Genomic DNA, 23,393 nt, shown 5'->3' with positions numbered 1-23,393 from the left:
CCATCCGTTTTGTCACCAAAGCCCCATATACTACCCACCACTGCGACCTGTACACTCTCGTTGGCTGGCCCTCGCTTCATACTCGTCGCCAAACCCACTGGTTCCAGGTCATCTACAAGACCCTGCTAGGTAAAGTCCCCCCTTATCTCAGCTCGCTGGTCACCATAGCAGCACCTACCTGTAGCACGCGCTCCAGCAGGTATATCTCTCTAGTCACCCCCAAAACCAATTCTTCCTTTGGACGCCTCTCCTTCCAGTTCTCTGCTGCCAATGACTGGAACGAACTACAAAAATCTCTGAAACTGGAAACACCTATCTCCCTCACTAGCTTTAAGCACCAGCTGTCAGAGCAGCTCATAGATTACTGCACCTGTACATAACCCATCTACAATTTAGCCCAAACAACTACCTCTTTACCTACTGTATTTATTTATTAATTTATTTTGCTCCTTTGCACCCCATTATTTCTGTCTCTACTTTGCACTTTCTTCCACTGCAAACCAACCATTCCATTGTTTTTTTTTTGTTTTTATTTTACTTGCTGTGTTGTACTCACTTCGCCTCCATGGCCTTTTATATTTTTATTTATTTATACATATATTTGTTTGCCTTCACCTCCCTTATCTCACCTCACTTGCTCACATTGTATATAGACTTATTTTATTTTTATTTTTTTTCACTGTATTATTGACTATATGTTTGTTTTACTCCATGTGTAACTATGTGTTGTTGTATGTGTCGAACTGCTTTGCTTTATCTTGGCCAGGTCGCAATTGTAAATGAGAACGTGTTCTCAATTTGCCTACCTGGTTAAATAAAGGTTAAATAAAAATAAATAAATAAATAAATAAATAGAGTGGGTTAGGTCTGCGGCAGGTAGCCTAGTGGTTACCAAATTATCATACCCCCTGAGTCTCTTCTCTGTTTCACACCTGGTAGTTTGGTGGTTGGGACTACCAGCTCTCTGTAACCTAAAGGGCAACCAGTGGGTCCGTCTCCTCTATACCATGTTTCTTGTAGGATGACAATGTCTGTATTTCCAATTTTTTTGACGCAGTCTCGGTTCCTGCTCTTTAGACTGTTAGGTTCTAATTTTTCTGAGTGAATAACTCACGGACACTAGAGAAGCTTAACCAAGTTGAATTCTTCCCAAAGGGTCGTTACAGCTGTAATTCTGACAAAGAAAATGGCTTCCCGCCTGGAGGTATTCATACCCCACTTTAGGTTGAGTCTCCTCCTTATCTTTAAACATTGCATCATTCTTGCTAAGCAGGGAACTAAGTGATATGAGCCTTCAACGGTTTCTTCCCTTATCAGTACTGTCACATGCAATTGTTTTTCCTGCACTCCGCCCCTCCCAAGCTTCATTATGACACCCCTCATGTCTCTTATGTTAATAATGGTCCTGTACTTCTGAGTATAGCAATGTTCAAAGTTTACCCCAGAATCCAACACGACCAAAGGCAGATGACCTCAGACCTTGTATATTCCAGGATGAGATAGTAAAAGTTTTGTGTTCCATAGTGTCTAGTGTTGTTTTCTGTGTGGTTTAGGTCCGGACCATTACAGTAGGTGTGAGCAGAGCATGTTGAGCATCTGATACATACCTCTTAGGTCGCAGGATGGGGCTTGGGGTGGTGTATTAGCGGGGGTTGGGCCTGTTGCTCTGCTCACGGCCTGGGCATATGTGCAACTGTCTCTCTCTCTCTCTCTCTCTTTGTATCTCTCTCTCATACACACAGACACACAGACACACAGACACAGACCTCCTGTATTCCCTTTTTACCCACAACTGTGTGACCGTGCACGACTAAAACACCATCATCATGATCACAGACATCGATGAAGCCTATAGGGAGGAGGTCCGAGACCTGGCAGTGTGGTGCCAAGACAACAACCCGGCAACGGAGGGGTGAGCACGCCCCTATCCTCGGTGTCTACATCACTAAGGAATTAACAAGGTACACACCCCCACAGTTGTGAAGAGGGTACGACAGCACCTCTTCCCCCTCATCAGGCTGAAAAGATTTGCCATGGTCCCTCAGATCCTCAAAAATTTCAAAAGCTGCAACATTGAGAGCATCTTGACTGGCTGCATTACCGCTTGGTGCGGAAACTGCAAGGCAACCGTCCACAAGGCGCTACAGAGAGTGCTGAGTATTGCCCAGTATGTCACTAGATCTGAGCTCCCTGCCATTCAGGACCTCTATATCAAGCTGTGTCAGATGAAGAAAAGAAATTGCACGCACCATGGTGAAGCCGGAGGACAGCTAGCTTCTGTCCTCTTCTGGGTACATTGACTTCAATACAAAACCTAGGAGGCTTATGGTTCTCACCCCCTTCCATAGACTTACACAGTAATTATGACAACTTCCATAGGACATCCTCCAACCTATCAGTAACACTGCATTGCATAACATGTGGTGACTAGTTTACTGAAAGAGAGAGGAAGACAATAGTAGAACTGTTTTGAACAAACCATTTTTTTTCCAAAATTAAGGAGAAGCGAGAGAGAGAGAGAGAGAGAGAGAGAGAGAGAGAGAGAGAGAGAGAGAGAGAGAGAGAGAGAGAGAGAGAGAGAGAGAGAGAGAGAGAGAGAGAGAGAGAGAGAGAGAGAGAGAGAGAGAGAGAGAGAGAGAGAGAGAGAGAGAGAGAGAGAGAGAGAGAGAGAGAGAGAGCTGTATTTTGTAATATATTTTTTCACTTTCACTTTCCCTTACTTAGCCTGCTGGCATTGACTGGAGCTAGCTAGTTCAGCATACTCAAACTCCAGGGATGCGATGTTAGCTAGCTGGCTATGGCTATCCAACACTGGAACGCTTGCAAGTCAAGGTAAGCTTGAATTTGTCCAATAGAAACTCTTGTTTGCAACTTTTGGACTAACAATTACACTCTAGGTCAGCTAGATGCAGGCAAGAGTGTGCACGGCGGTATTGAATGTGTCACTGTCTGTCACCGTGATTACTCAAAATGCTCTCGAACCTGTTCAACTACGTTGTATACTTTCATTCATAGGCTAGGTTGTAGTAAATGATGGGCACAGGGGGAATTCGAGCATCATGTAGTAACCTAAACCTATCAATGTTACATTGAACTTGATTAATGGAATGTGAATGACAGTCATCCTATATGCTGCAATCAAATCAAATCACATTTCATTTGTCACATACACATGATTAGCAGATGTTAATGCGAGTGTAGCGAAATGCTTGTGCTTCCAGTTCCGACAGTGCAGTAATATCTAACAAGTAATCTAACAATTCCCCAACAACTACCTAATTACACACAAATCTAAAGGGGTGAATGAGAACATGTACGTATATGGATGAGCAATGGCCGAGCGGCATAGGCAAGGTGCAATAGATGGTATAAAATACAGTATATACACGTGATATGAGTAATGTAAGATATGTAAACATTATTAAAGTGGCATTATTTAGAGTGCATTGTGTAAAGTGACTAGTGATCCAGTTATTAACGTGGCCAGTGATTAGGTCTCAATGTAGGCAGCAGCCACTCTGAGTTAGTGATTGCTGTTTAGCAGTCTGATGGCCTTAAGATAGAAGCTGTTTTTCAGTCTCTCGGTCCCAGCTTTGATGCACCTGTACTGTCCTTGCCTTCTGGATGGTAGCAGTGTGAACAGGCAGTGGCTCGGGTGGTTGATGTCCTTGATGATCTTTTTGGCCTTCCTGTGATATCGGGTGCTGTAGGCCCCGGCGATGCTTTGTGCAGAACGCACCACCCTCTGGAGAGCCTTGCGGTTGAGGGGGGTGCAGTTGCCGTACCATGCTGTGATACAGCCAGACAGGATGCTCTAGATTGTGCATCTGTAAAAGTTTGTCAGGGTTTTGGGTGAAATATGGCCATGTCCATTACAAAAATGATCCTCCATCATCTTAAACGGAATCGACCACCACTGGCCAAGCCATAGACTGTTCTCTCTGTTACTGCACTGCAAGCGGGACCCTGAACAGCTTCTACGCCCAAGCCATAAGACTGGTAAACAAGACTGCTACAAAGCTTATCAAATGGTTACCCAGACTACCTGCACATAAACCACATAACCCACACACACATAACATGCGCACACATGCATACTGACGCCACACACACACACACACACACACACACACACACACACACACACACACACACACACACACACACACACACACACACACACACACACACACACACACACACACACACGTTGCCTAGTCACTGTAACCCTACCTATAGCTAATGTACTTCAACTACCTCGTAACCCTGCAGATCGACTCGGTACTAGTACTCCCTGTATATAGCCATTTTATTTTTACGCATTATTGTTATTCGTTATTCACTGTGTATTTATTCCTTGTGTCACAATTTTCTGCATTGTTGGAACATGACCCGTAAGTAAGCATTTCACTGTTAGTCTACACCCGTTGTTCACAAAGCATGTGGCAAATACGATTTTAATATTTAGATGTGTTGATAAATAGTGTTGTTCAACATATAAAAAGTCACACTAAGGTGAGTAGCTCTCCGTTTTCAATGTTTGGTAGACATTTCCCAATAAGGCGGCCAGCTTCGGCCCTGTAGGGCCATTGGGGTTTCTTCACGTGTGATTGCTTTAGACTGTTCCCCACGGTATGTGCCTGCGCGTGTGATTTGCTATCATAGTCTCAGTCCAATTGCCAGAAAGAGAGAGACACCATCAGAAGCCCATTAATATGATAATTGGAGAGGCAATTACATTGGAAGGAACCTGGCTGTTTCCTGTTCCCTTTACGGCAAAATAAATAATGTGAATCTCGCTGTGAAATTACCCTTCTTCTTATAATGGGCAGGAACAAATAAGGGAAATGGAGTTCAGGATATCACTATCCATCGTCCAGGACTGGGCCTCATTTATCAAAGGTGCATAGATGTATTACTAAATTCTGGCATGAGTGGAGATTGTAGCGCCATACTATTAGTGCGCTGGTGAACGAGTGCTACACACTCGCCTGGAAAACACCCTCCATTCACCTTTTACGGTAACAAAAATGCCCTCATTTGCTGTATGATTTGGAAATGTTGGAACTGGGCCATGTCAGTTTCTAAAAGAAAGCCAAATAGTCAATTTGATCACATTTGTGGGTTTGTGGGCAGAATGTTTCAAACTAAAAATGCATGTCGCTTCAATCGACTGCCAACACTGGCCACCAATTCTGTATGATCGGTTGTCTATTTGAACTATTTAAAAGTAAATTCCACAGCCCACACTTCTATCCAAAAGACGAATTGTTGTTCAATATTTTGTTTATCGAAATATGATTGTGTTTCGATCTCCTGTCTTGGAATAGACTGAGATTATTTAGGCTACAGTATGTCACGCTCCTTTCTCACAGCAATACTGTAGGCTACCTATACTGTGTAGGCTACTGTTTTATTTACTTGCCAGCATGCTTGGCTATTGAATGAGTGATGGACAAATGGTAGGCTAATATTTGTTGTGTAGCAGGAATAAACCAGTCATGTCAGAAAATATGATTTGGGCCCATATAATACAAGTCAAAGAAACATATTAGGCTACGTGCATGCTGCTAATGTAACGTTCGTTCTCCTCCTCGTCTGAGGAGGAGCAGGGATCGGACCAAAACGCAGCTTTTGTGGAGTACATAATGAATTTATTCAAACAAGACGAACACGAAGCACACTTGAATAAATTACAAAATAACAAAAACGACGTAGACCGACCTGGACATGAGAACTTACATAACACGAAGAACGCACGAACAGGAACAGACTAGACAAACGAAACAGTCCCGTGTGGTACATACACAGACACGGAAGACAATCACCCACAAACAAACTGTGTGAACAACCTACCTTAATATGGTTCTCAATCAAACGTCAAACACCTGCCCCTGATTGAGAACCATATAAGGCTAATTAACAATGACCCAAAACATAGAAACACATAACATAGACTGCCCACGCAGCTCACGTCCTGACCAACTAAACAAATCTAAACAAAGGAAAATAAGGTCAGGAACGTGACAGCTAAACAATCCCAATTCCTTACCAACGGCAGAGGCATCTGTTTTCATGTTTTTATTAGCTTACTATGATTAGAATTGCTCTGCGTCACACACCTCCATTTCCCCCAGAATAACAGCATTTGCATGTAATTCTTCAACCACTAGAAGTTGTGCATACACATGGTCTGAGCTGTGCATGGAGATAGGCACACTTTCCCGTGAAATTCAAAATGGAGAAATACCAACCTTTGAGGGAAACAGGCACACGCAAGGTCAACGCCTCATGTCCACCAGATGTATTAACCTCTTTGTGTTCCGGTGGAAGTCGTTCATGGTCAATGGAGCAACTCTACGTGAAGGATGCCACACTAGGCTGCGGTGCGTTCTGTCTACCGCGTGGTTCAATATTTTCAACTCGTGCATTACTTTACCCTGCTGTGGTACAAACGGAAGTACACACACAGACTAGTTGAAAAGTGAGGCACATGTGCATCATGTACGGAAAATGTGGGCTAGACATCTGGCAATACAAAAATAATACGCATCTGCTGGACATCGGGCATTAGAGTATTTTTGTCCACAAACACCTTTGATACATTTACGTTTGAGGCCCCTGGCTTTTGCCCTGTGGCGCTGAGCGTCAGAATTCTGAACGTCTTTCTGACATCCATTTCACCCTCTGAGGACTGGTGACATTAGCAACACACCCACAACCTTATACACACACACACTTTGGTGCCATACTGGAGTAATTATCATTTCTCTCAGATCAGCTCTGAGTGCAATTTGCATTTTTAATTAGCTGCTGCTTTCCAAGAGCTTTGAAGCATGAAGCGAGCCATACACCAGAAACACACACACACGATTAGTCAGTGTATGGAACAGATATGATTTGCATATTTGAGCAGCTCCATTGATGTTGCATGCATTGTGACATTACCAAAATAACCTTTGCTAAAATGATGCTTGATTTCATGAATCTGTGTGTGATGTCATAACAACCCTTCAGTAGCCAGGATGCCAAGCATGTCACAATGTCACAATTGTTGCATTGTAATGTTCAGATTCTGGATTTCAGTATTCATCACAATGTCAGAACAACCAAATATTTAAAAAAATACAGTTTACTATGGAATACTATAGTACTTACTATAGAGTTCTGTGGTAAACTGTAGCACACTGTAGAATACTATAGTAATTATTATTATTATTCAACTTCTATAGCACTTTGCATTAGAAAAATAATTTCAAAGGGCATGAAAAAGGGAGACAATCAAGAATCAAATAAAACAGATACTGTATGATAAGAGTAGGTCTGGACTACGATTTTCAGCCGGAGTTGAAAGATTTGAGTGTTTCAAGCCTCCAACAGATGGAACTATAGTCAATAGGGCTTGAGCAGAGGCAGGTCAACAGGGGGAGATGAGCCTCTCCATCGCCCTCCCCGCCATCCGACTGCGACTTCTCCGTAGCCATGGACTCTGGTCTTGTAGAATGAGATGAATTTCATTTTTGAGCTCTCCACTCACTCAGCATTATGATGAAAGCCTGCTCAGAACTTCGGAGGATACCTCCAGACCGATGTCAGCTCGCCATGCATTGTAGTCCTCCTCCTCATTGGGTTCAGGAGACTGTAGAAACAACAGAAAATAGGCTGGTGCATTCAAATTAAAATACACTCGCTTGATAGCATCACTAGCTAGCTATCTTTAGAAAGCTGACTTGCCATTAATTCACGGGAATTAAACCAATCGATGCAATCCAGACCAGATCTATACACATTCGGCTATTCAAAACCAAAAAGAAAGTTAAAAGATTCTTACAAAAAACACGTACAAGTGATTAAATATTTACAAAATATACAGGAGCTCTCTGCCTGGGAAACCTCACGCACTATATACTACACTGTACACGCACTGGATACTACACACCAGTGGCGGTCAGTGTCCCCTCTTAAAGCTTCTTCGGGATCGGTGTCCCATCCACAGGACGATTGAGCTAACGTAGGCTAATGCGATTAGCATGAGGTTGTAAGTAACAAGAAAATTTCTCAGGACCTGATGTTGGCAGAAAGCTTAAATTCTTGTTAAACTGCACTGCACTGCCCAAATGTGCCTAATTAGTTTATTAATACATTTTCAAGTTCATAACAGCGCACTCTCCTCAAACAATAGCATGGTATTCGTTCACTGTAATAGCTACTGAAAATTGGACAGCGCAGTTAGATTAACAAGAATTTAAGCTTTGGTCCAATATCAGATATGTCTATGTCCTGGGAAATGTTCTTGTTACGTACAACCTCATGCTAATCGCATTAGCCTACATTAGGGCAACCGTCCCCCGGGAGACCCACCGATCCTGTAGAGGTTTTAAGATGAGGGAGGACGATTCATTTTCTTCATGAGCATGGCCTTATTTCTGTTACAGCATATTGGATGACTGTCATTCATATTCTATTCACCCAGTTCATTGTAACAGCGATAGGTTTAGGCTACTACATGATACTCTAATTTTCTGTATACCCATAATGAGGTTGCTACAACCTAGCCTATGAATTCAAGTTTACAACTTAGGTGATCACAATTTGAGGTGACAAACAGTGACACATGGACAGACAGTGACACATTCAATACCGCCTTGCATGCTCTTGCCTGCATCTAGATGATTTAGGGTGCAATCATTAGTCACGTCTACTCCCTTTTCGGCGCTTGACGTCGCCAGTTTATTGATTATTACGCACACCTGCCACCATCGTTACGAGCCTCACGAGACTCACCTGGACTTCATCACCTTCCTGATTACCTCCCCTATATCTGTCACTCACTTCGGTTCTTTCCTCAGGTGTTATTTACTCTGTTTCATGTCTGTACGCTTTTCGTGTTTCTTGTTTAGTACTACGCTCTATTTATGATTACATTTGCACTCCCTGTACTTGTTTCCCGACTCCCACCGTGCACGTTACATTAGTCCAACAGTTGCAAACAAGAGTTTCTATCAGACAAATTCAGGTATGTTTATCCCCTTTTTGTTCCGTTTGCTTCAGTTTAAGAAATGTTTTTCAAAATGACTGTAAGTCTATGGAAGGTAACCATGAGCCTCCTAGGTATTGTACAGAAGTCAATGGCCCAGAAGAGGATGGAAGCTAGCCGCCCTCCGGCTACACCATGGTGCTACCCTACACAGTGCTGTTGAGACTACTGTAGACCTTCATTGCAAAATAGTGTATTTTCATAAATTATTTGGTGACGTGATTATATTTATTTAATCTAAAAACGATAACTTAATGTTTTACGAATTTTATTTTTATGAAATTCACTGAGGATGGTCCTCCCCTTCCTCCTCTGAGGAGCCTCCACTGCTACACACTGTATTATCCTGCTAACATGTAGTATTAGTATATAATTTTGCAGTATACTACAGCAGAATACTACAGTATTATGCACAAAAAAATCACTGTAGTAAATACTACAGAAATGTCTGCAAAAACACTACAGTCAGCAGAAATGCTACATTCTTTTAACTATAGTATTTAATTTGTATATATCCTGCCCATTCCCTTCACCCATATCCATGGAGGGCCTAGTGTCTGCAGGTTTTTATCATTTTCTCTTTCAATTGAGACCTGGACAACCAGTTGAGGGGAGTTTCTTACTAATTAGTGACCTTATTTCATCAAAGTACAAGGGAGGAGCGAAAACCCGCAGTCACTCAGCTCTCCGTGGAATGAGTTTGACACGTGATTTACAGTATTGTCACACCCAGATCTGTTTCACCTGTCTTTGTGATTGTCTCCACCCCCTTCCAGGTGTCGCCCATCTTCCCCACTATCCCCTGTGTACTTATACCTGTGTTCTCTGTTTGTCTGTTGCCAGTTTGTTTTGTTCATTCATACCCACCAGTGTTTTTTCCCTTGCTCCTGTCCTGTCTATAGTGCCTGTTTTCTAGTTTTCCAGGGTTTTGACCTTTCTGCCTGCCCTGACCCTGAGCCTGCCTACTGTCCCATACCTTTGCCCCACTACTCTGGATTACTGACCTCTGCCTGCCCTGACCCTGAGCCTGTCTGCCGCCCTGTACCTTTGCCCCACTACTCTGGATTACTGACCTCTGCCTGCCCTGACCCTGAGCCTGTCTGCCGCCCTGTACCTTTGCCTGCCCATGTTCGATTTAATCAACTTTTATTACTTCGACATTGTCTGCACCTGCGTCTTACCTTCATACGTGTTAGTATAGCATTTTTTTATGTGTGGAGTGACATCAACATTGAGCATTGTGATGTCTCAATAACAGCTTTAAGAGCTAGTGTTGATACTGAGATTTAATACCTGCTCACAACAATTTTTGGTGCATTTGGATTCTATATCGAAAAGGTTTCTGGCCCCTAGCATATAAGTCTTGTGAGAGGACTACACACACGCACACACACACACACACACACACACACACACAGCCTGCGAGTGGGCTGCAGGGGAAATCACAGAAGCATGAAATTATTCTCTTATCATGTCATCTGTCTGAAATAAATTTCCCCCTCAACTTGCAGTAGCAGGTAGGTGTGAGTGTGTGTGTGCTCACTATGACGCATGTGTTTGTTGATTCAAACATGCGCTCTGTCCATCTGTCTCTCACACTAGACAGAGCGTGAATTATACCTTGACATTCAGGGGGAGTTTTTTTTTTCTTCCCACAGCACCCCCTATTAAACGTTTTTATGAGCCTAATAGTAAAGACATGTAATTTAACGTTAAAACATTTCATTACCTTCTACTGTGGCATGAACATTAACAGTCATGATGTTTTCATCTAATTGTCAAACAAATCACTTCAAAATAATTCCAGCATCCATATGGTGCACTGTGTACCCAGCCATTTGATAAATGGAAAGAGATATGTTACAAAACACCAAGTGTCATGACATTCATGTAACGGTTTTCGTCGTCTGAAGAAGAGGAGTCAGACCAAAGCGCAGCGTGGTAAGTGTTCATGCTTTTTATTGAAAACTGAACACTATAACAAAATAACAAGAGAATAACCGAAACAGTCCTGTAAGGTGCAAAACACTAAACAGAAAATAACTAACCACAAAAATCATGATGGAAAAAGCTACCTAAGTATGGTTCTCAATCAGAGACAACGATAGACAGCTGCCTCTGATTGAGAACCACACCCGGCCAAACACACAGAAATACAAATCATAGAACATAGAACATAGACTGCCCACCCAAATCACACCCTGACCAAACCAAAATAGAGACATAAAAAGCTCTCTACGGTCAGGGCATGACAATTCAGCAATTGTCATTAGGTCTATACTCTTGTAGCCTGAATTAATTGATGCATCTTGCTGACAAAGGGACCTTTTTGTAGAAAGAGAAGTCAGGACACCTGAAAAGGGGTTGAAATACAGGACTGTATTGACCATAGAGAGCTTTTTATTCTCTATGTTGGTTAGGTCAGGGTGTGACTAGGGTGGGTCATCTAGGTGATTATGTTTCTATGTTGGCCAGGTATGGTTCCCAATCAGAGGCAGCTGTTTGTCGTTATCTCTTATTTGCTGATCATATTTAGGCAGCCATTTCCCCTTTGTACTTTGTGGGATCTTTTTATTTTAAAAAAAGAAGAAAATTACCCCCTTTTCTCCCCAATTTCGTGGTATCCAATTGTTAGTAATTACTATCTTGTCTCATCGCTACAACTCCCGTACGGGCTCGGGAGAGACGAAGGTCGAAAGCCATGCGTCCTCCGAAACACAACCCAACCAAGCCGCACTGCTTCTTAACACAGCGCGCCTCCAACCTGGAAGCCAGCCGCACCAATGTTTCGGAGGAAACACCGTGCACCTGGCTACCTTGGTTAGCGTGCACTGCGCCCGGCCCGCCACAGGAGTCGCTGGTGCGCGATGAGACAAGGATATCCCTACCGGCCAAACCCTCCCTAACCCGGACGACGCTAGGCCAATTGTGCGTCGCCCCACGGACCTCCCTGTCGCGGCCGGCTGCGACAGAGCCTGGGCGCGAACCCAGAGTCTCTGGTGGCACAGCTAGCGCTGCGATGCAGTGCCCTAGACCACTGCGCCACCCGGGAGGCCCGCTTTGTGGGATCTTGACTATGTATAGTTGCCTGTTAGCACTATTGTTAGCTTCACGTTTCGTTTTGAGATTTATTGTTTTTGTTTTGCTGTGAGTTTCACCTAGAAATAAAAAGAAGTGGAACCCAGATCACGCTGCGCTTTGGTCCAGTTATTCTAATGATCGTGACAACCCTCAATGACAAGTGCAGCCACATGGGGGGAAAATGGTTTTAACAATGAGACAGATGTAGGGGTCTTCGTTTCATTTGGAATAAGGTTATATTTTCATATTTACCACTGTAGCAGTACAAATTACATTTTAAACAAATAGGAGAATGGTTAAATTACCCCCCCCCCAAAAGTGTTACTTTTGTTGCATAATTCACACTCTGCTCCTAGACGTTGTCATAGTTAGGGTGTAGCTGGGATGATGATCCTATACCATGCCTTTCAGGCTCCAGTATATGAAAGTGAAATTATCCTGAAAGCTGGGGGGTCATCCCTTTCTGTGGACCTGCCTCTCTCATGCTTACTGTTACCATGACAATGCATCTTTTGTTTCTTGCAACAAGACTGATATTATCCTTTGCACACATATTGACACAGAACACACACACACAGACACACACACACACGGTTAAGGAGCATGGCAGTAAGTGGTGGTATCCCCAAGGGAGCATTTAGTATCAGCTGCCTCATTAAGGACCAAAGTGTGTGTGTGTGTGTGTGTGTGTGTGTGTGTGTGTGTGTGTGTGTGTGTGTGTGTGTGTGTGTGTGTGTGTGTGTGTGTGTGTGTGTGTGTGTGTGTGTGTGTGTGTGTGTGTGTGTGTGTGTGCAGCTGATCTTTGAAAGGCTGTGGAGACACACATAAATCATCTAATGTGCCTCTGTCTAGCTCCTCAACCCTGTCTTGAGCTGAACCTGCTGCAAACTGACAGCGCTTCACATGAGAGAAGACTCACCTGGGGCTTTACCTCTCAGTCAAACAGAGTAATGAGAAGACTCACCTGGGGCTTTACCTCTCAGTCAAACAGAGTGACGAGAAGACTCTTTTTTTATGTAAATCTAAAGGCACATAATATTGAAATTCCACCATTTTATTTTATGCAGAATGATTTGAGTTCTGTATCTGTGGTTGGTAAATTAACTGACCTGTCACTCAAATGTGTTTACCTTCTCCAATTTGAAAGTGGTGTTTATCTGTAGGCTACTCTATGCCATAGATTAAGCTACCCTACTGATTAACACCACTGCCCTGGGCTGGTGCATGTGCACATATTTTCCAGTAAGAGTCAGTTGAGTTAATTTGAAGGTATGAGCTGAGTTCAGTTGCCCATGAGGTGTGATGATGGCGACAGGCGTACCTGTGTACATCACACTCGCGACCAAGATCGAGCCCCACTCTCCTCTTGAAGACATTGCACGCGTCCTGACCTAATAGCAAGCCAGCAATTTCTGCGAAGGTGACTTGTATTGTAGAATTTTAGTATAAATAGTTATTTGAACGTATTCTGCCGGTTGTCCACTTGGTTGGTCCTCATCCCGTTGGAAATTTGAGACAAAATGTCCACAGGAAAGTAAACTGACTGTTCAAAATGCTGGTAGGCCTAGGCTGCCAGGTAGCGGACATTAAAACATGCCACTGTATTTATACTAGGGTGTAGCAATTAAGTGGATTCCGTTGCAAAAATGTTCATCTGTTTCCAAACGTTATTTGCAACAGAAACCATTTACCTTTTACTCTAGGAACCAAAATGGAAGCAAACAGAGCAAACAAAACAAAAAAGTGAGGGACCTACATGAATTTGTCCGTTTTCCGGTTGGAGTAAACAGTTTCCGTTGCAAAACGTTTTGGAACAGGCAAAACATTTTTCTATGGAATCCGACTAATTAATACACCCCTGGTGTTAAACATGTGTAGGCTAGACTGTAGCTATGAAGTCTTACTCCCCATTTCCTAGTGCTAGCTATTTAATTTAATGACATTTCTCATATTCAAAATGTACAACAATTTGATTGAGAAAGTCCTGTAAATATTATGTGATGTTATGAAGCTTCTACTTTAATGTCTTCAGCTTATAAATTAGGTGTATGTGCACCCCAGCTTGTTGAGGCAATGGTTTTGCCCAGGGAGTGGCTCAATGCTTTTCTAGGCCTACCTGGCTTTGCCCCAGACCAGAAATAGCCTTCGCAGAAGTGGTAACCAGTAACCAGTAACCGAGGAAGATATGGTGAAATTAAACCCAACCCAGACTCTGGTCCACACCCACCAAACTGTAAACCTGGTCAATCCCTCCATTCCATCACCCCTGTCGTCATTGATAACTTTCACCAAAACACCTTCAACAACGACAGCAAAATAACACAAGAGATCATGCAATGCAAACCTAATATTTTATTGGTCAAACTGATTCATCTGAGGAGGGATCTTTGTATTTAAAAAAGACATCCCATCACTGAACAGGCACCTCACTCCCTGGCCTGAGGACACCTTCGCTGGGTCACAATTATCATGCCGTCTAGCCCAGCAGAGGAGGGATGGAGACCCACAGGAGAGGCTGATGAAACAAGTCATCATCAAAGAGCTCCACACCTCAATCCCAGTTGAGGACATCAGCACAGAGCTGGGAAAGAAAAACAGGATTATCAGCAGTCAAACACAACTCCCCACCACTTTCACAAGAATCCACCTTTCCAAAGCAGGACACTCCATCAGACTCCTCCACGAAGGCTTCTACAGAGTGGGAAAGGCAAACTCACCCACCGCAGTCCAGCCATGTTTTAAAGTTGAACCACATCTCCACCCAGTGCAAAAACCAGTTGAGGTTTGGGGAGAACCATCACCTTAAAGAGTGCACAAAAGACAAAGACACCAAATGTGCTAATTGTAGAGGAGGGCCTTCCTCAGCCTCAAGGAGCTGCCCCACCTACATAGCCCTCACCACCACCATAAACCAATCCAGAACATCAAACATTCACAGCTCCCAGCCCCTCAGAGGAACCAACAACCTCACTCAACTACAGGAGGAGCTGAAACATCTGCTCGTGAGGAAATCCATTTGAAAAAATCTGGAGAGTGCGGACGTTTATCAAATAATTTCTGGGTAACAATTAAGTAACTTACTGTGATTGTTTAAAATTAAAGTCGTTAAAAAGAAACCAAAATTGCGTCTTAGCAAAGAGCAATTTTCAAGCAATAATTTTGCTAGGACAGTCTGGGAGTGGTCTGAGTGGGAAGGGGAGAACTGAAAACTAGCTGTGATTTGCATTGAGGTTTGGAATTCTCTTTCTTACTGGTCTAATAATTAATTTACCACCTGGAGATGTTACTACCCACTGGGCATAGACGCCAATTCAATGTCTATTACGCGTTTGTTCTATGCAATTTCCTTGAAATGACGTGGAAACAACATTGATTCAACCAGTGTGTGCCCAGTGGGCAGGAACGCCAAAACTCCATCCCACCAAAACAGAAAGAATTTTCAAGCTGTCTTTTCACACAGGTCATACACTAAAAGGGCATTATCATCACCTTCAAAATTTCCCAGTATTATACCAACCTCATAGTCTGGAAATATACACTCAGTGGCCAGTTTATTAGGTGCACCACCCCATTCACTAAAATGGTTCGCTCCCACAGACAGTCATCTGGCCGCGGCTTGCTATATAAAGCAGGCAGACAGGCATCGAGGCATTCAGTTACTTTTTGATTGAACGTTAGAACAGGCAAAACGAGTGACCTAAGCGACTTTGAGCGTGGTATAATCATTGGGTGCCTGGTGCGCCGGTTCCAGTATCTCAGAAGCCTCCGGTGCTTTTCAAGCACGAAAGTGTCCAGAGTTTACCGAGAATGGAGTGACAAACAAAAAACATCCAGTCAGCGGCAGTCCAGTGGGCAAAAACAGCTCGTTGACGAGAGGTCGAAGGAGAATGATAAGAATCAAGTAAGCTAACAGTGGCCTGCAGAACGACATCGTGGAACGCACAACTCGTCGGTCCCTGTCACGGATGGGCTTATTGCAGCAGACGACCACACCGGGTTCCACTCCTATCAGCTAAAAAAAAGAAGAAGCGGCTGCAGTGGGCAAGCGATCACCAACTCTGGATAATTAAGGAGTGGAAAAACACCTGGTCTGGCAAGTCCTTGTTGCGTCATGCTGATGGCAGAGTCAAGATTTGGTGTGAGCAACGTGACTACATGGCCCCATCCTGCCTGGTATCAACGGTACAGGCTGGTGGTGGTGTAATGGTGTGGGGAGTGTTTTCCTGGCACATGTTAGGTCCCTTGATACCAATTGAGCAACGTTTCCATGCCCTGAAGAATTCAGGCTGTTCTGGAGGCAAAGAGGGGTCTGACCCAGTACTAGATAAGCTAGCACTGAGTGTATATAATAACACAGGAAAATCTCATTTTTGACTGCACTGGGCCTTTGAAGAAACCAACTTTTAAACCCTTTAATACCAGTTTTTCCATCTATTTTTAATCCACCCCAAGTCTCTTACCGTGTTTTGGCTGTGGATCCAACTTTTCTCTGACCTTTTACATTTCATTTTTTCATCGTCATCTTTTTTCAAACATTGGCTAAGGAGGAGACAGGCTGTTCGAAATAGTACTCTTCTTTTTTCAGCAACTCAGGCTATGATATGACAAATAGCATTTGGCACTGGGCCATCCAAAACGAACTTGCCCACTGTCAAACTGGTTACCGGCTACACGCTTCGGCTGCCCAGAGGTGGAACAGCTGCTCTAGCGAATTTCAATCATGTACTGTCTATGAAATCGTGGGGTACTCAACTACTCAAGCTATGATATGGCAGCATAATTATAAATATTACAGACAGAAGGTTGTAGCCTAGACTAGCCTACAAAATATATTTATTTTTGGAATGTTCCTTCAAATAGATGCAGGGTTTTTATGTTGGTTGTTCAGAAATATGAGGCAGAGACGTAGGCTACATCACCATGGCAATCAAATTGGTTGAGGGTTCGCAAGAGGGTGAGTAAAGAGAGAAACGTGAAGAGAGGGGGAGATTGAGCAAAAGATACGTAAGAAACGTGAAGCGAGGGGAAGGTGAGCAGCAGGTACATAGAAAATCTACGTGGAGAATCCTGCACTTGTGCAGAAACTTCAGGACCTTTAGCCGGTCCGAGGTAAAATAAATGGTTTGAGAAAAGTTTTGAACCTTTGAACTCCCGTCCAGCTTCCGTTTTAGTCATAACCCCCTTCAAAACCCCTTTTATTAACCTCTTTTTACATATCAGCATAAGAGGCATTAGAGGCAATAACGCAGTTGGCCAAGTTAATGAGGGAAAAGGGTGTAAATATCGCTTCCATCAACCAAACGTTTTTAGCAATAAATACCACATTCCCGGGTGCCAGTTTTTAATATGATCAGGAAGGAGCAGCCAGTAGGCACCCGAGGAGGCGTGGCACTCCTGGTAAGAAAAGACATCGAATGCAATTAAATCCCTTTTAACCTCACAGAAGCTGAAACCAACAACAACGAATATGTAACGTACAAAATCAACATCAACCACTACATAAACTAGTGGTTGCATCAGTCTACTGCCCACCTGATAAACTTTAAAACACCCTCACCCAAAAAGGCAACCCCACCCTGATCATGGTAGATTTGAATGCAAAACACACCGATTTTAACTGTAATACCACAAACCACGGGAAACTCCTTAGAGACATCATTGACAACACGTCACTCAGCATCTACATCACTAAGGATTTAACATGGTCTACACACACCCGCACAGTCGTGAAGAGGGCACGACAGCGCCTCATCCCCCTCAGGAGGCTGAAAAGATTTGGCATGGGCCCTCAGATCCTCTAAAAGTTATACAGCTGCACCCTTGAGAGCATCTTGACTGGCTGCATCACCGCTTGGTAAGGCAACTGCACCTCCTTCGACCGCAAAGCGCCAGAGGAAGGCCCGAAAAATGTCCAAAGACTTCAGCCATCCAAGCCATAGACTGTTCTCCTTGCTACCTTCCGGCAAGTTCTCCCTGCTACTGTCCGGCATCGGGTCTCGGACCAACAGGCTCCAAGACAGCTTCTATCCCTAAGCCATAAGACTGCAAAATAGTTTGCCAGAATTTGCCAATCTTGGTGTTCTCTGGCAAATGCCAAATGTCCTGCACGGTGTTGGGCTGTAAGCACAACCCCCACCTGTGGACGTCGGGCCCTCATACCACCCTCATGGAGTCTGTTTCTGACCGTTTGAGCAGACACATGCACATTTGTGGCCTGCTGGAGGTCATTTTGCAGGGCTCTGGCAGTGCTCCTCCTGATCCTCCTTGCACAATGGCGGAGGTAGCGGTCCTGCTGCTGGGTTGTTGCCCTCCTACGGCCTCCTCCACGTCTCCTGATGTACTGGCCTGTCTCCTGGTAGCGCCTCCATGCTCTGGACACTACGCTGACAGACACAGCAAACCTTCTTGCCACAGCTCGCATTGATGTGCCATCCTGGATGAGCTGCACTGTCTCATGCTACCACTAGAGTGAAAGCACCCCCAGCATTCAAAAGTGACCAAAACATCAGCCAGGAAGCATAGGAACTGAGAAGTGGTCTTTGGTCACCACCTGCAGAACCACTCCTTTATTGGGGGTGTCTTGCTAATTGCCTATAATTTCCACCTGTTGTCTATTCCATTTGCACAACAGCATGTGAAATTTATTGTCAATCAGTGTTGCTTCCTAAGTGGACAGCTTGATTTCACAGAAGTGTGATTGACTTGGAGTTACATTGTGTTGTTTAAGTGTTCCCTTTATTTTTTTGAGCAGTGTATGTTCTCAAGTTCAGGACTGTAGCGTCGTTGGTTTCGTTCTGTTTATTGTTTTTGTTCGTGTTTAAAAGTATTCAAATAAATATGGATACATACCACGCTGCGTTTTGGTCTGATCCTTGCTCCTCCTCAGACGAGGAGGATTACAACGTTCGTTACAGAGAGACCTAAAAAAAACATCTCTTGAGGAATACGCTGCTAAATTTGTCAAAGTTCAGCTGGTTCTGCTGGTCTGAGTGCTGTGACTGTGTCTGTGACAAATTATGCTAGGCTTGGCACAGACAGATCAGCTGCTGCTGCAATCGAGGTCGGGAGAAAACTGAAAAAGATGTGGCCTACAGCTGCCAGTTAATATTTTGGCTGTATATCGTATGAAATAGTAGGCCAATTAACACTCAATTAGGGTAGGGGGGATTCTGGGGAACACATATGACAGGCACTAATTTTGCAATTGCCTAAAAAGTAATTAGATTGGCATTTATATAACACATAAGCCAATAGACATATATTAGACATTTAGGCAGTGCTTTTTATTAAATACAAGGCATCACGTATGCTATTACAATGAAACACTGAATTAATGCATAGTAATTGCTAAATAATCCTTATTAATCTGTTTAATGTGACTTTGGGGACTGTCTGTGGCTTTGAATTATTTATCAATGTTTATTTGCTTCTGAATCTTAGTGTAACGATTCTCAAATGGTGCAGGAGAAGAGGACCAAAATGCAGCGTGGTAAGTGTCCATGATAGTTTCATAAAACTGAACACGACAAAATACAAAAATAACAAAGTGAATAATAACGAAAACCGAAACAGTCCTGAAATGTGAAACAAACACTACAACAGGAAACAATCACCCACAACACCCACAATGGAAAACAGGCTACCTAAATATGGCTCCCAATCAGAGACAACGATAAACAGCTGCCTCTGATTAGGAACCACACCAGGCCAAACACATAGGAAAACAACAACCTAGAAAAAAGAACATAGACTACCCACCCCAACTCACGCCCTGACCAACCTAACACAAAGACATAAAAAGAAACTAAGGTCAGAACGTGACACTTAGTCTCTTCAGCCAGCAAGGCAAGGGTCTTAGTTTATGAACTGTAGTGACGAGTGTTGTGACGAGTGTTGTCAGATTACATTACATATCCAACAACAAGGGAGGCTAGGAAGACCCGCCTAAAATGTTATTCGCTCATCCGAGGGCCCGTCACTTCTTGGTGGAAGGATAGCTGAAGCACTGTCAAACCAAGCACAATGCTGGAAATCTATCCACATCCACAGCAACTGATCCCATTGTTCTATGACAAACACAGAAGTTTTTATATAAAATTCAATAGAAGAAAACAGAGAGACTGCCAGTTCCGTAATGCTTTGGCTGTATATTTAAACTCTTAGCTAAGTGGGCAGGGGAGTACCTGTAACGGATTTCCTCTTCGTCTGAAGAGGAGTAGCAAGGATCGGACCAATGTGCAGCGTGGTAAGTGTCCATACATGTTCCCCCCTATCCTGAGGATTAATGACTTATTAATCTGAATTACATACAGTGCCTATTCAGACCACTTTACTTTTTCCACATTTTGGTCTCTCCAGAGCTCTGTCAGTGTGACCATCAGGTTCTTGGTCACCTCCCTGACCAGGGCCCTTCTCTCCTGATTCCTCTGTTTGGCTGGGCGGCCAGCTCTAGGAAGAGTCTTGTTGGTTCCAAACTTCTTCCATATAAGAATTATGGAGGGCACTGTGTTTTTGAGGACCTTCAATGCTGCAGAAATTGTTAGGTGCCCTTCCCCAGATCTGTGCCTCGACACAATCCTGTCTCGGAGGTCTACGGACAATTCCTTCCACCTCATGGCTTGGTTTTTGCTCTGACATACACTGTCAACTGTGAGGCCTTATGGAGACAGGTGTGTGCCTTTTGAAATTATGTCCAATCAATTGAATGTACCACAGGTGGACTCCAATGAAGTTGTAGAAACATCTCAAGGATGATCAATGGAAACAGGATGCACCTGAGCTCAATTTCGAGTCTAATAGCAAAGGGTCTGAATACTTATGTAAATAAGGTATTTCTGTTATTTATTTATTTTAAATTTGCCTAAAAATCTAAAAACCTGTTTTCGCTTTGTCATTGTGGGATATTGTGTGTAGATTCCTGAGGATTTATATTTTATTTAATCGATTTTAGAATAAGGCTGTAATGTAACAAAATGTGGAAAAAGTAAAGTGGTCTGAATAGTTTCCGAAGGCACTGTATGTAATAGTCATTAATCCTCAGGATAGGGGGGAACATGTATGACAGCCAGGCACTAATTTGCACTCTAAGTCGTTTGGCTTTTATAAGGTATCATGAGCCAATGGTCATCTATTAGGTATTTATTCAGTAATTGTTCTTCTTTATCTAATAAATGTGTTTATTCATTCACAACTAGGATGTTGGTGGGCCCAGCACAGGCAATGTGGTCCATTGGTCTTCTGGTGACAGAGTGACCACAGAAGAGAACAAGAAGAAGCACAGACAGAGAGAGTGACAGCAGAGAAGATGCAGAGACAGACTTCACAACAGGGACGCAACACAGGCACGGTTATAGGGGTTCGTTGTGTCTCCAGTGGTGTTTCAACATGTTCTATTTATTTTAAACATAAGCTGGTTAAAAAAGAAGGAGGACCATGTTTAGCCAATCACTGGTATAGTAAAAGTTGAGAAACGCTGTACTATGTTATGCGATGCTATATTATGTGTCAGTAGCATTTCCGGCTGTGTGTAAGTACCAATACTCCCTAACAAACCTTACAGAACCAGTGACACCAGAAGAACTCAAGACCCATATAAAAGTGACTTAGGTAAAAGCCCCAGGAGAGGATGAGGTTGACAACAGGCTCCTCATAGAAGCTCCACAATATTACCTGAACCTGCTGGGTCAGCTCTTCTCTGCCTGCCTCCAAAACTGGCCACTTCCCCACACCCTGGAAGTCGGCACTGGTGACAATGATCAAGAAATCTGGAAAATACCCATAAAATGTCACAAGCTATCGGTCCATCATCGGTCCATCAGTTTTTTAAATAAGTAACCTGGTGAAACTTTTAGAAAGCGTTTTTAACAAGAGACTGAGCAACCACATAGAGGCCTGGGAGGTGCATGGCATTCATCAGGACGATTTTAGAAAAGGGAGATCCGCAACAGACATTTTAAGAAAGTGTTTTAAAAGATTTTAACAAAAAAGTTTTTATCCTTGCCGTGTTCTTTGACATTGAGAAGGCCTTTGACAAAATGTGCCACCAAGGTCTTCTCTACTTCTCTTCTCATCCAGAGCTTTCTCACCCACCAGATAATAAAAGTTAAAGTTGGTCCATCATTCTCCACTCCCTTCACCCCCAAGGCCGGAGTCCCACAAGGTGCGGTCCTGAGTCCACTCCTGTTTTTATTTTACATATCTGATATTTATTACCCTCCCCTTACAGTAGGGAATATGTCCCAATTTGTCGATGACCTCTGCTATTGGACATCACCCATGCACCCACAAAAAGCAGCGAAGAAGCTCCAAACATGCATAGACAAAATTTTAAAATGGTCCAACACATGGCGAGTCCAACTAAACCACAGTGTGTCCTCTTCTGCAAAACAAACAATAAAACATTTTTAGTTACCACTCAAGTTACCACTCACCATGAAACTGCATGGGCAAAATCTCAAAACAGAGAAAACATCCAAATTCCTGGGGGTTACCTTTGAACAGGACATGAAGTGGACAATCCACATTATGAACATGGAGGAAAACAATCTATCAACCACCTGAAAGCCCTGTGTGGAAGGAGTAGTGTGGCAGAGCCAACAACTGTATTGAAGGTCTACCAAAGCTATATCAGGACAAGCTTTAAAAAATACCTCTACTCTTGCTCAATTTAAGATTGTATCGGTCTCATCTACATTTTTTAAGTCCCTCTTACATCACGATTCTGAGGTAAGTTGATCTAATATTTAGTAATTTATCTAAAGTAATATATAATCTAATTAACCCTTCTGAGGTAAGTTGATCTAATATTTAGTAATTTCTCTAAAGTAGTATATAATCTAATTAACCCTTATGTTTTTATTATTCACCCAATGTCCGCGGGTCTGATGGACCCAGAACATTATTGGGTTTTTAAAACAATACAGCCACAACAATTTATGTACAAATACTCAGTACTTAATACTTAAATGTTGACATATCAATTACAAGCAATATAGACAGCATACATGTTTAATATTTGACATTTACCTCTCCTAGATCACATTTATCAATAAAAAAGCTATTCCTTTTTTGGATAAAATTTGATTTTTGTCAACAAAAATCTATTATAATCTAGACATGGGTGAAATAAATCATGTTTATCTTGAACAAATATAAATGAAGCAAGATTTTCATCACTATTGATGTTTATTGCTTAGAACAGCACAAATTGGAAGGACAAGTTTAACATACAGTATTTTATTGAAATGATAAATGAGCCACATTGAACACAAATTCA

At 42.9% G+C, this 23,393-nt stretch overlaps 1 long non-coding RNA gene across 1 annotated transcript; it reads left to right on the top strand.

Moving 5' to 3' along the window:
• The first annotated feature begins 2,708 nt into the window (after positions 1-2,708).
• Positions 2,709-23,344, top strand: LOC139559957 (uncharacterized). Its single transcript, XR_011671853.1, has 3 exons — positions 2,709-2,832; positions 19,559-19,607; positions 21,313-23,344. It is a non-coding gene; the product is annotated as an uncharacterized lncRNA (long non-coding RNA).
• Positions 23,345-23,393: the final 49 nt, after the last annotated feature.

The sequence above is a fragment of the Salvelinus alpinus genome, chromosome 30, assembly GCF_045679555.1.
Source record: "Salvelinus alpinus chromosome 30, SLU_Salpinus.1, whole genome shotgun sequence".
Lineage (NCBI taxonomy): Eukaryota > Metazoa > Chordata > Actinopteri > Salmoniformes > Salmonidae > Salvelinus > Salvelinus alpinus.
This window is presented reverse-complemented; position numbering and strand designations above follow the sequence as displayed.